Here is a 14,324-nt window from a genome sequence, read left to right as displayed (position 1 = left end):
TTTGACTGGGTAGAGGTCACTGTGCCTATATATATGTTCCAAGACAATGGAAGAAGAGGTTTTGCTCAGGTGTGGTGTGGTCAGCCATGTCATGAGGCTGCATGGGTGTGACCCAGTTGGTGGTGTTCTGCAAAGGCATGGGCACAGCTAGGTCAGTAGCATGTTATGGCTGCATGGGCATGACACTGTTGACAATGTTCTGAGCAGGTATAATGGCAGCGAGTCAGCGACATATAGCGGCTGTGCAGGCATGACACTGTTGGGAAGGTTCTGTGCAGAGTCAGGTGTCCTGCAGTTGATGATATTCCACACAGTGATGGGCATGACATTGGGCAGTTAGTGGTATTCTGTATCAGCACAGCACATGCAGCAGGGAAGTGGGGGATTGTTGACGTCGCACAAAGGACATTGCTCCAGCCAGGTACAGTAACGTCCAAGTTGGAAGCAGTTGGGTGAAACTGGTTGGTTTAGGCCCAACACATGGAAGTAAGCATGCCTAAGCTGATACTGTGGTGCATAGCCTGCAGCATTGTTGCCGACAGCATGAGTGCATTGTCGGTGTTTGGTGAAATGTCCTCGATGTACTTGATTGTCCATTGTCCGTGAAGGGCATTCAGCTGTGCCAAATGAGCATGAATCTGAGCAGATAGAATGTTGCAGCTTAGCAGGTGCACGGTATGCCAATGGCAATGAGGTCCCCACAGTAAATTGTTTATTGCTTTCAATTGTTCGGGACTAGTTTTGAATGTCGAACCACTGTATCGAAGCATGTCACTTAGACTACTGAAGACTATAGGTGGTCATAAAGTCAGTTAAGAAGCTCTGCACTGTCCAGGCTGAAAACCATTGGCATTGTGTGCAAATTTCAGCATGTGCTGTTACAAAAGGGCGCACTATCCTAATGTACTAAATGTACCGGTGAGAAATTTACCTCTTATGCTGTTGTCACAAATGTCATGGATGAAGAGATACTGTCCATCAGTGAAGACTGCATATCATGATGTGGGCTCTTTAGTAGTATTGTGAATGTGTAATTGTTAGAAATGAATATCTGTGCTCTCACAAACATTGAGAGTCATCAGTTTAGTTCCACAGGGTATAAGAGGTGATTAAGATGAAGATCTACTCAGTCCTAATGCACTGTTCAACAATATTTATTACCAATAAGAGAATACATACATAAGATGCTGAAGGGGTTATGACAGTCTGTGCATACACTGCATCAGTTACTGGTTTATGCAGACTGTCTGTAACTGTAGTGTCAGCACTTCAACCATCAACTGCCCGAAGATGGACATTGAAGTGCCGAAACTGGTAGCTACACAATAAATAATGTCATAGGGACTGCTGTGGGTGTTTCATTTTCTTACAATAGTGAACAGCTGTAGCCCTCAAGACCTCCAGTCAAAAGGATGGACATACTAAAACATACAAAAGCATCTGAACACATCTGAGTTACTAGACTGACTGCCGTTCAAAGAGCCTGTTGCACTGGAGCTGCATCGATCACTGACAATGATACCTTGTGGAGCAGTGCTCCTACACATTATTCAAAGTTTCACACTTGGTCCACTTCTGTTTATTATATTTATCAATGATTTGCCCTGAAGCTATCAACAAGGTCTACCAGTAATGTCTGCTGTTGACTCTAGTATACTGTATTGAAATCACTGTGCTAATGAACATCGTAACACAAGTTTTGATACATGCTTGAAGCTAGTACATTGGTTAAACACAAAGTGTTACTGAATAAAGGCAAAATTCTGTATATCAGTTTTCATCTGTCACATATAGTTTAATTGAGGATATGTTATGCCAGATTTTATAATGTGCTTATAAACCAAGAGGTAACAAATAAATTCCTTGTAGTGTGTATAGCTGACACTCTGCAGTAGGTTATGCAATAAAAAAGTTAATAAACAGACCGACCAGTCAGTGCAATGCTTTTAATATCTTGAGTAAGGTCTGTAGCAATGAAACACTAAATGGGCATACTTTGGACTTGTACACTCAGTACGCATATATTGCAGTCCATGTTGTGGAATCTCACACAGAGAGATAGTTATGATGCAGAAGAGAATAATTAAGATAATGAAACAAATGCCTCTGTCTTTCATCACTAAACATCTTTTTTCTGGAGAGCAATATCCTGCCAGATCTTATATTTATCTTCACAACACAGTATATTTATTCATGAAAATTTACATATTTTTATCAAAATGAAAGATCATCAGACCCATAATTCCAATAAGGTATCTATTATTAGTCAAAAACTATGTAAAGGCCACAGCAGTGTTAGGCACAACAGGCTACCCAAAATCTTACAGCCGAATAGAGAAGGAATCAAAACAAAAGTAAATGTGATGCTTCAGAAGAACTGCTTCTAATCAGTAGTAGAATTTATGGATGTCAGTCTAAAATAAGTCTGTCTCTGTAGATAAGTGGTCAGTATGCTTCACTGCCATGCAGAGGACCTGGGTTCGATTCCCTATGTGGAAGAGGATTCTCCCCTGGTAGGAGGACAGGAATGCTGTCCACTCAGCTTCACGATGCCACTTGAGGAGCTACTTGAGAGAGAAGTAGCAGCTACAAGGATTGCAAAACCAACAACAGCTGGCAGACCAGTATGCTGGCCTCATGCCCCTCCATACTGCATCTGCAAGAGGCCATGTGGCAAAAAATGACGGCACGGGCAGTCAGTCTGAAGCCAGAATGGCAGTCTAAAATAACCACATGTTTATAGCTCATTTAGTTTATTCCACAGATGTAAATGTGATTTTTGACCCATTGAATTGCAGACAGACACGATGGAGAAACTGTTACACATTATAGCTCTTGGTCAAAGCCTAGTGCACCAAAGAGAAACACCACATAGTATGTGACTGTTACACCTGGACTGGAATGCGACTGTTGTGTGAATAGCAATGTGGAGTGGGGAAGGGAAGGGGGAGGGACAGCAAGGTATGGCTGGGAGTGGGGGAGAGAAGAGTGTTGTCTGGCAGGGCACCCAGGGACTAGAACACAACCACTTCCAATTTCAACCCATTGCCACAGGGATCATATTTCAGTGAAAAGTCCAGGTGCAAGACAGCCTAATCCACCCACCCAGCACTTCCTTTTCCACACCTCTCATGGGTTTATCAAAGGCTGGGCCACCTGTGAAAGCAGCCAAGTTGGATACAAGCTCTGCCACAATCACTGCACAGCTTCTTATATTGGTACGACTACAAACCAGCTGTCCACTAGGATGAACGGCCACTGTCAAGCAGTAGCTGAGAGTACAGTAGAACATCCAGTGGCACAGCATACAGCCAAACTTAACGTACTTGATTACAGTGGCTGCTTCACAGCCCAGGCCATCTGGATCCTCCCCTTGTAATGGGACTCACTCCTCTAGCATTGCCTTTTTTTCTTTATAGAAATACGTGATACCAAAAACTATTTTAAATCTTGTATAGGTTAAAATTATCTCAGTTGCTTCACTAAAAGAATTTTATATGATTTTGTATATGATGTATTATATTTCATACTGTTGTTGTTGTTGTGGTCTTCAGTCCTCAGACTGGTTTGATGCAGCTCTCCATGCTACTGTATCCTGCACAAGCTTCTTCATCTCCCAGTACCTACTGCAACCTACGTCCTTCTGAATCTGTTTGGTGTATTCATCTCTTGGTCTCCCTCTACGATTTTTACCCTCCATGCTGCCCTCCAATACTAAATCGGTGATCCCTTGATGCCTCAGAACATGTCCTACCAACCAATCCCTTCTTCTAGTCAAGTTGTGCCACGAACTTCTCTTCTCCCCAATCCTATTAGTTATGTGATCCACCCATCTAATCTTCAGCATTCTTCTGTAGCACCACATTTTGAAAGCTTCTATTCTCTTCTTGTCCAAACTATTTATCGTTCACATTTCAGTTCCGTACATGGCTACATTCCATACAAATACTTTCAGAAACAACTTCCTGACACTTAAATCTATACTCGATGTTAACAAATTTCTCTTTTTCAGAAACGCTTTCCTTGCCATTGCTAGTCTACATTTTATATCCTCTCTACTTTGACCATCATCAGTTATTTTGCTCCCCAAATAGCAAAACTCCTTTACTACTTTAAGTCTCTCATTTCCTAATCTAATCCCCTCAACAACAGCCGACTCAATTCGACTACATTCCATTATCCTCATTTTGCTTTTGTTATGTTCATCTTATATCCTCCTTTCAAGATGCTGTCCATTCCGTTCAACTGCTCTTTCAGGTCCTTTGCTGTCTCTGACAGAATTACAATGTCATCGGCGAACCTCAAAGTTTTTATTTCTTCTCCATGGATTTTAATACCTACTCCAAATTTTTCTTTTGTTTCCTTCACTGCTTGCTCAATATACAGATTGAATAACATCAGGGAGAGGCTACAACCCTGTCTCACTCCCTGCCCAACCACTGCTTCCCTTTTATGTCCCTCGACTCTTATAACTGCCATCTGGTTTCTGTACAAATTGTAAATAGCCTTTCGCTCCCTGTATTTTACCGCTGCCTCCTTCAGAATTTGAAACAGAGTATTCCAATCAACATTGTCAAAAGCTTTCTCTAAGTCTACAAATGCTAGAAATGTAGGTTTGCCTTTCCTTAATCTTTCTTCTAAGATAAGCGGTAGGGTCAGTATTGCCTCACGTGTTCCAATATTTCTACGGAATCCAAACTGATCTTCCCCAAGGTCAGCTTCTACTAGTTTTTACATTCATCTGTAAAGAATTCGCTTCAGTATTTTGCAGCCGTGACTTATTAAACTGATAGTTTGGTAATTTTCACATCTGTCAACACCTGCTTTCTTTGGGATTGGAATCATTATATTCTTCTTGAAGTCTGAGGGTATTTCCCCTGTCTCATACATCTTGCTCGCCAGATGGTAGAGTAAAAATTGATATTAAAATGTATAAAAAGAAATTAATTTGTTACACTTTGTATCTATGGTTAATTTCTTTCAGCAATATTTGAAATTACAAAATTTTTGGCATACTTAAAATTCATATTATTAATTGCACAATCTAATGTGAATTATTAAATTTATTTCTGGGCTCATTTATAAAATAATGATATAATTTGGTAAAGATCTTTCTTTTGTCAAGAAAGCTTGTAAACTCTTTTGCTTTGGAATATTGTGAGTGCCTCAGAATGTAAGGAGTAGTGGGCATGCCTCAGGTGGAAACTGATTTATAATTTTAACAATGTGAATTTGTGTTCTGAAGTGGAAATTGTAAAGTCAGTGTGACACTGAAAACTGCGACAAAAAACAAAATTCAAGAGTAAAAGAGGCAAATCTTCAAACATTATTCAGATCAACAGGAACACACAAAATCAAAATTTCAGCCTCAAGAATATACCTCTTGATGCGAGAACTGCAGCCAACAACAAGAGAAAATGAAGATAAGTAAAAAGTTTTTCTTTCATATATCTTACTCCTCTCAAAGCTTTTGAAACTTTTAGAGACAGAGAAATTTAATGGTGATGAGTGGGAGGCTAAGATTACACTCTCCATCACCAGCTTTTCTGAACGGTGCACAGGGAAGCTATGCTTAGAACACATTCTCCACTCCCAAAAGTATCCCAACTTCAACAAGCAGTAATCTAGTCCCACAACTTTCACCCAACATTTTCAGCCTGTGCTCTGCCCTGTCACCTCCTTCTTTTTCATGTCCCCCACCCTCATTGTGTGCTGCTGTCTAACAATGCACTCACCTGTCCTTATCTCTTTCATCTTCCGCACTTCTCTCTTTTTCCACTACCCTCATTTCTTACTCCCCATCCCTCAACCCTGCACCTCTGCACTTAGCAGTCTCATCAGGCTGTGATCTAATCCCTTCAGCGTTTGCCAGACAGTGCTCTTCTGTCCCTCCACCCATACCCTGTTATCCCTCCCCCTTCCCCACTCCATTCCAGATTGCTACTCACGTGATAGCCGCATTCCGGTCAGAGCTGTCATGGTAGCATTCATGGGTGTATGAGGTGTGCTTGCTTGTGTGCATGTGTGTTTTTGTCTTCTTTGCTGCAGAAGGTTTTAGCTGAAAGCTATAATGTGTAACAGTCTTTTCATCGTGTCTGTCTGCAACTCAACAGGTCATCTTTATGGTGAGTAAAAATCTATCCTTTTCCTAAAATTGTTGTTATTTGCACATGGAGTTTCCATTGTTTAAATGTTTTTTTATTATTATACACCTTAAATAACCAAGTTAAATGTTTTCTAAAATACCGTAAGTTTTTTTGCTGATTGATTTCAGTCTACAGCTGTAAATGTTGTTATTCTTATTATAAGTTAATAACAATTTTTATACTAATTGTAACCATGAATATTCCAATGTTCATGTGTAACAACACATAACAGGATTTCTGGAATCAATAAAAATCAAATAAAATGCATAAATGTAATATAGCATTTAAATTTTTATTGTGTTTCTGTGTATAGAGTTAATGTGTAAACAAATTGTACCTTTGTTTAAAGCTGCATTAATTTGGTGTGTCTAGTTTTATTGCAAAATATGACCCTTGTGCAAATAAACTACTCCATACCAGACGCAGCCAGGGGAATAATGGAACAGGATTACAAATGTTCACAGCCAAGACCTTACTCTTACTCGTAGAAAAACTTGCACTATGCTATTTTAAAAAAATGACTAGTAGATACCAGAAATAGAGATCAATTGGCATACACTGGATGAGGCTCCATATGTAAAGCATGTGGGCATCCACATGGATAGCGATCTGAGATGACTCAAGCATGGGGATAAGTTAACCAATAATCTAAATTCTGGCAACCTTGGACTCAGAAATCTGTTCCACTATTGAACAGATAGGCTTATGGGAAATGGAGGTGGTGATTTGTCACAGTACACAGGAAACATTCTCTGAAAACTACTTAAAACGGATAGTTTGTAACCCCACTCATGATGGAAATATATTGGATCTAATAGCAACAAAAATACTAGATGTCTTTGAGGATGCCTATATCAAAATTTCTGTCAGAAACCATGATGCAATTGTGGCAACAATTACCAAAGTACAGAGGACAACTAAAACAAGCAGAAAGATGTGTGTGTTTAGTAAACAAGACAAAAAGTCAGTAGTGTCATGTCTCAATGAGGAACTTGGAACTTTCAGCACAGGGCAGGAGCATGTAGAGGAATTATGGCTCAGGATTGAAAGAACACTTAACCGTGCACTGGACAGATATGTACCCAGTACATCAGCTAATGATGAGAAGGAAAATCCATGGTATACAGTCACTGTAAACAAACTTCTAAAGAAATGCAAATTACTGCATAATAGCTGTAAAACAAAGCATAGGGTTATAGATAGGGATAAGCTGAATGAAACCTTTTTGGTTGTCAAGAGAGCAATGCATGATACATTCAGTGATTGCTGTAACAGAATATTGTCCACTGATATTTCACAAAACCCAAAGGCATTCTCATCGTATGTGAAGACTGTTAGTGACACCAAAGATAATGTGCAATACCTAGTGAATGAGACAGGAACTGAAATTGAGGGTAGCAAGTCAAAAGCTGAAATGCTTAGCTCTGTTTTAAAATGTCCATTTACAAAGGAAAACCCCAGAGAATTGCCCCAATTTAATCCTCGGACCACTGAAACAATGAGTGAAATAAGTATTTGTGTGTCTGGTGTTGAGAAACACCTGAAATCATTATGACTGAGCAAAGCTCCAGGGCCCAATGGAAGCCCTGCCAGGGTCTACACTGAATTTGAAGCTGAGTTAGCTCCTTTTGTCATTGTAATCTATTGTAGTTCCCTCAAACAAAAAACTGTGTCCACTTCTTGGAAAAAGGCAAAGATCACACCCATCTACAAGTAGAAGTGATCCACAAATCTACTGTCCAATATCCTTGACATCGATTTGTTGTAGAATCTTACCACATATTCTAAGCTCAAACATAATGGTATAATGAACAGAATGATCTCCTGAGAATGGATTTCGGAAACATCAATCATGTGAAACCCAACTTGTCCTTTTCTCGCAATACGTAATGGAAGCTTTGGATCAAGGCTGTCAGGCAGATGCAGTATTTCATGATTTCCAAAAAGCATTTGACTCAGTACCACATCTATGCTTATTGTCAAAAGTATTATTATACGAGGTATCAGGTGAAATTTATAACAGGATAGAGGACTTTTTGGTAGGGGCGATGCAGCATGTTATGTGTGCTCCAGATAAGTGTGTTGGGACTCTTGCTGTTCATGTTGTCTTTTAATGACTTAGCAGACAATATTAATAGTAAACTCTGTTTTTCGCAGATTATGCAGTTATCTATGAAGTATTATCTGAAAGAAGCTGTGTAAATATTCAATCAGCTCTTAATAAGATTTCAAAGTGGTGCAAAAATTGGCAGCTTGCATTAAATATTGAGAAACATAAAATTCTGTACTATGCAAAAGAAAAAAAACATAGTATCTTATGACTATAATATCAGTGTGTCTCTATTGGAACCAGCCAGCTCATACAAATACCTAGGTGTAACACATTGTAGGAATTTTAAATGGAATGATCATTTAGGCTCAGTCATGGGTAAAGCGCATGATAGGATTTAGTTTATTGTTAGAATACTGGCAAAGTGCAATCATTCTACAAAAAAGATTGCTTACAAATCACTTGTGTGGGTGGTTCTAGAATATTGCTAAAGTGTGTGGGATCCATACCAAATAGGACTAACAGAGAATATTGAATGTATACAGAGAAGGGCAGCATGAATGATCACAGGTGTTTAATCCATGAGAGCCTGTCACAGAGATACTGAAGGAACTGAATTGGAAGATTCTTGATGATAGATGTAAACTATCCTGAGAAAGTGTGTTAACAAAGTTTCAAGAACTGGCTTTGAATGATGACTCTAGAATTATACTACAACCCCTATGTATTGCTCGCATAGGGAGCATAAGAGTAAGATTAGAATAATTACTGCATGCACAGAGGCGTTCAAACAATCATTCTTCCTGCATTCCATATGGGAATGGAATTAGAAGGAAGCTTAAGAACTGGTACAATGAGATGTACTCTGTGCCATGCATGTCACAGTGGTTTGCAGAGTATAGATGTAGATGTGGAAATCAAATCCACCTAGACAGAAATTGAAGTGGCATGCAATATTGTTTGGGCAAGACAATAATAATAATAACAATAATAATAATAATAAAGAGGTAAATCTGCAGGTTTGTAAGTGATGGATGTGGCAAGATGTTCAGTAAAACATTACCAAATGCCTCCTCTAACAACTACATAGAATAGATAGTACAGAAGCCTACTCATGATGTAAATACATCCGATTTAACAGCAATGAACAGCCTCTTTGAGGCTGCCCATATTGGAACTGATAAAAGTGACCACACGGCATTATAGCACCAATAATTAACAAAGTTCAAAGGGCAATAAGAACAAGTAGAATGATTTACAGGTTCAGCAAAGTACATAATGAGGCACTAGTCACATTTCAGCCAGAAACTTGAAACTCTTAGCTCTGGATTGGAACATGTAGAAGAAATGTGGCTCACATTTAAAAGAAGAGTTGAGCATGCACTTCAGCAAAGTAGATAATGAGGCACTAGAGTCACATTTCAGCCAGAAACTTGAAACTCTTAGCTCTGGATTGGAACATGTAGAAGAAATGTGGCTCACGTTTAAAAGAAGAGTTGAGCATGCATTTGATGGATACCTTATGAGAGTTATCCACCCATTATGAATTCTTTAACATCAATTAGTGTAAGTACACATATTAAGTAAGCCTATTAGTGATTTGTGAAAATCTGTGCCGGACTGGGATCTGAACCCGGATTTCATGCTTGTTGCATGTGGTTGCTTTAACCAGCTTTGTTGATCTGTACATGGCTCCTGGACTGACTTTCGTATGCCGCACTGTCTACATCCCCTAATGCCTGCAACATTACTTGGACTAATACAACAGGGAGACTGAGATGACAATGAATATCATAATTTTGCCCATCCAGGCTATTTTTCTTCTTCTTCTTCTGCTTTCATGGCCTCATTGAACCAGTTCACTCAGTCATTTTATAGTTATCTTCAGTAGGTTTTCTTTCCAAATTGCCTGGTATCTTTTCATTTGTTTTGATGTTTTTTGTCATTCCTCAACTGTAAATAGAATTTTTAATGTTTGTTGTTTGTCTATTTTTCGGTTTAAATCATACGTTTATGTTTTTCAGTTTCTTTAAATTTTCTGTCTCATTTTGCAAATCATCCATTATTAATTCTAGGTCTTTTATATCTTCCCTGATTTCCTTTATCCATCATACTTGCTTCATGTTCCAAAGTATCTCTATAATTTTTCTTAGTAAACTTGCTTCTGGTCTTCTCATAATGTGACCAAAGAAAAAGAGATCATTTTTAACTGCTACTTACCATAAAAAAGGCACGTTCAGTTTCAAACAGGCATGATTAAAAGACACTCACTTGTAGCTTTCGGCTACAGCGTTTTCATCGGTAAAGAGGTACACACACAAAATGTTTACACACACACACACACACACACACACACACACACACACACACACACACACACACACAATACACACACAAGCAAGCACACCTCGTGCAAGCACGACTGCCAACTACATCTGGAATGGGTGGTTAACGGGAAGGGGGTGGGAAAGGGATAGTAGTGAACAGGTGAGGTGAGAGATGAACGCTGTCTGGTGGAGTGTGCAGAGACTAGACTGCCAACAGGCACAGCACCAAATGGTTGTAGGGCAGGGAGGTGGGAAAAAGGAGAGCAGAAAAGACAAACAGATGCATTGGCAGAGGGCTGCAAACAAACAGGGTGGGAGACAATAAGGGAAAGGAGATGATAAGACAAACAGGTGAAAACTGTTGGGTGAAGGATCTGGGGGGCAGTTTGTTACCATAGTTTCAGGTGGGGTTAATTATGGGAGCAGAGAATGTGTTGTGATGATAACTCCCACCTGCGCAGTTCAGAAAATCTGGTGGTGAAGGGGAGGATCCAGGTGCCTCAGGTAGTGAAGCAGCCATTGAAATCAAGCATGTTATGTCCAGCTGCATGTTGTGCCACAGGGTGGTCTACTTTGCTCTCGGCCACAGTTTGGCGATGGCCGTTTATCCTGATGGATAGCTGCTTGGTAGTCACACCAATATAAAAATCTGTGCAATTATTGCAGCAGAGCTGGTAAAGGACATGGCAGCTTTCACATGTAGCCCTGTCCCTCTTGGGGTAGGATAAACCTGTGACAGGATTGGAATGGGCAGTGTTGTGTGGGTGGATGGGTAGGTTTCGCACCTAGGCCTTCCACAGGGATATGCCCCTTGTGACAAGGGGCTGGGATTGGGAGTGACATTGGGATGGACTGGGATGTTGTGGAGGTTGGGTGCGCAACAGAACACTGCATTAGGAGGGGTGGGAAGTATACAGGATAGGATGTCCCTCATCTCAGGGCACGATGATAGGTAATCAAAGCCCTAGGGAAATATATGGTACTGGGTGATGGGGGAACTCCTTTGTAGTTTCTTCTTAGGGATGGTGGGAGGATTGGGTGTGTGAGGAGAAATGGAATGGGTGATCTGTTTGTGGACTAGGTCTGGGGGATAGGCAATGGGGTGGGGATAGTGGAGAGTTGGTGAAGAAGTGGTTGGTGTTTTTTATGTGGGAGGCTAGATTACCTACTCTCCTTCTCCCAATCCCTGCAATTGAAGCACATCTTTGTTGCCAATCCCTCCAACCAAAAATCACCGTAATTTCAACATTGATAACTGCCACTACCTGTTCATACCACCATCCAACCATGATCATCCCTCCTCCTGTCCAACCACCTGTCAGCCACATTCCAGGAATTCCTTCCCTCCAGCTAAGCCTCAGTATCCTTCCCCAGAACAGCAACCTCTCAGTAGAAGAAAGAACAGCCAAATACAACCTCAAAACAAATCCCGACCTAATTATCCAACCTGCAGACAAAGATTCCACTACTGTTGTTGTGAATCACAGTGATTACCTGGCAAAAGGCATCCACCAATTATCTGACTCCTCCACCTATAAACTCTGCCAGAGTGATCCCATTGCATAAACACACAAACCCCAAACCCCACCTAAAGCCTTAGGCCCTTCCCAGAACATCTCCCCTGAAGCTATTTCCCTCCTCACCTGTATGACACCCTACACACCCACGTTTTACATGCTCCCCAAAATCCACAAACGCAACACTCCTAGACGCCTAGTTGTGGCTGGTTATTGTACCCCCACTGAAAGAATTTCGGCCCTCATTGACCTACACCTCCAACCAATTGCCTGTCATCTAGCCTCCCATGTCAAAGATACAAACCACTTCCTTCACCAACTCTCCTCCATCTCTACCACTTTACCTCCTGTATCCCTATTCCTCACTGTTGATGCCACCTCCCTATACACCAACATACCTCATACCCATGGTTTTACTGCTATTGAACACTACCATTCCGAGCATCCTTCAGACTCCAAAGCAACTACCTCATTTCTCATACACCTTACTAACGTTATCCTAACTCACAACTACTTCTTGTTTGAAGGGAAAGTATATAAACAAATCTGCGTCACAGTCATGAGCACCTGCATGGCACCCTCCTAAGCCAATCTTTTTATGGGACATCTAGAGGAGACCTCCCTAGGCTCCTCAAATCTCAAACCCCTAGTGTGGTTCAGCTTCACTGATTATATCTTCATGATCTGTACTCAGGCCAAAACACCCATTTTTGTTCCTTTACGACTTCAACGCTTTCTCTCCCATCCAATTCATGAGGTCCTCAACCCAATGTACCACCTTCCTAGATGTTGAGCTCCTCCTCTGTGATGGCTCCATCTACCTCTGTCCACATTAAACCAACCAACCAACAACAGTACCTGCATTTTGACAGATGTCATTCATTTCACACCAAAAAGTCCCTCCCAGGTAGCTGGATACTCAGACGGTATATCTGCAGTGACAAAAACTCACTTGCTCAGTATGCTGAGGATCTCACCAAGGCCTTCACAGACAGGCACCATCCCCCAGATGTAGCCCACAGACAGATCTCCCACGCCATTTCCCCTCACACTCCCAATCCTCCCATCACCCCTAAGAACAATCCATAAAGGAGTGCTTTCATCATTACCCAGTACCACCCTGGATTGGAACAACTGAACCACATATTTCTGCAGGGCTTTGATTGCCTTTCATCGTGCCCTGAGATGAGGGCCATCCTATCCTACATACTTCCCACCCCTCCTAAAGCAGTGTTCTGCTGCCTAAAAAACCTCTACAACATCCCAGTCCATTCCTAGGCCTCTCCCAAACCCCACCCCATCATCAAGAATCATATCCCTGTGGAAGGCCGAGGTGCAAAACCTACCCAATCCATCCACCCAGTACTGCCTATTCCAGCCCTGTCACAGGTTTATCCTACCCCATCAGGGGCAGGGCTACCTGTGAAAGTTGCCATGTCCTTTACCAGCTCTACTGCAATAATTGCACAGGTTTTTACATCTGTGTGGCTACCAAGCAGCTGTCCATCATGACGAACGGCCACCACCAAACTGTGGCCAAGAGCAAAGTAGACCACCCTGTGATACAACATGCAGCTGAACATAACATACTTGATTTCAATGGCTGCTTCACTACCCAAGCCATCTGGATCTTTTCCTCCACCACCAGCTTTTCTGAACTGCACAGATGGGAGTTATCCTTACAACATATTCTCTGCTGCTGTTATTAACCACACCTGAACCTAGAGTAACATACTGTCCCCACACCCTCCACCCAACAGTTTCCACCTGTTTGTCTTATCATCTCCACCCCATTATTGTCTCCCACCCTGTTTATTTACAGCCCTCTGCCAATACACCCGATCGTCTTTTCCCGCTCCTCTCCTTTTTTCCCACCTCCTTGCCCTACAACCTCCTGGTGCTATGCCTGTTGGCAATCTAGTCTCTGCACACTCCACCAGACAGTGTCCATCTCTCACCTCACCTCACACTACTATCCCTTCCCCTTCCTCACCCCCTCCAGATCACTGCTTGGATCCCATGTGATATTGCATTCCAATTGTAGTTGGCAGCCATGCTTGCATATCATTTACTTGCTTTGTGTGTGTGTGTGTGTGTGTGTGTGTGTGTGTGTGTGTGTGTGTGTGTGTGTGTGTGTGTCTTTACTGGCGAAGGCTGTGGCTGAAAGCTATATGTCAGTGTCTTTTAATTGTACCTACCTGCAACCGGATGTGTCTTCTTTACAGTAAGTAGCTATTGGTCTTTTCCTACATTGTTTAGTTTAGTTTGGATTGATACACATTTT

Source organism: Schistocerca gregaria, chromosome 9, assembly GCF_023897955.1.
Source record: "Schistocerca gregaria isolate iqSchGreg1 chromosome 9, iqSchGreg1.2, whole genome shotgun sequence".
Classification (NCBI taxonomy): Eukaryota; Metazoa; Arthropoda; class Insecta; order Orthoptera; family Acrididae; genus Schistocerca; species Schistocerca gregaria.
Note: the sequence above shows the minus strand (reverse complement) of the source record.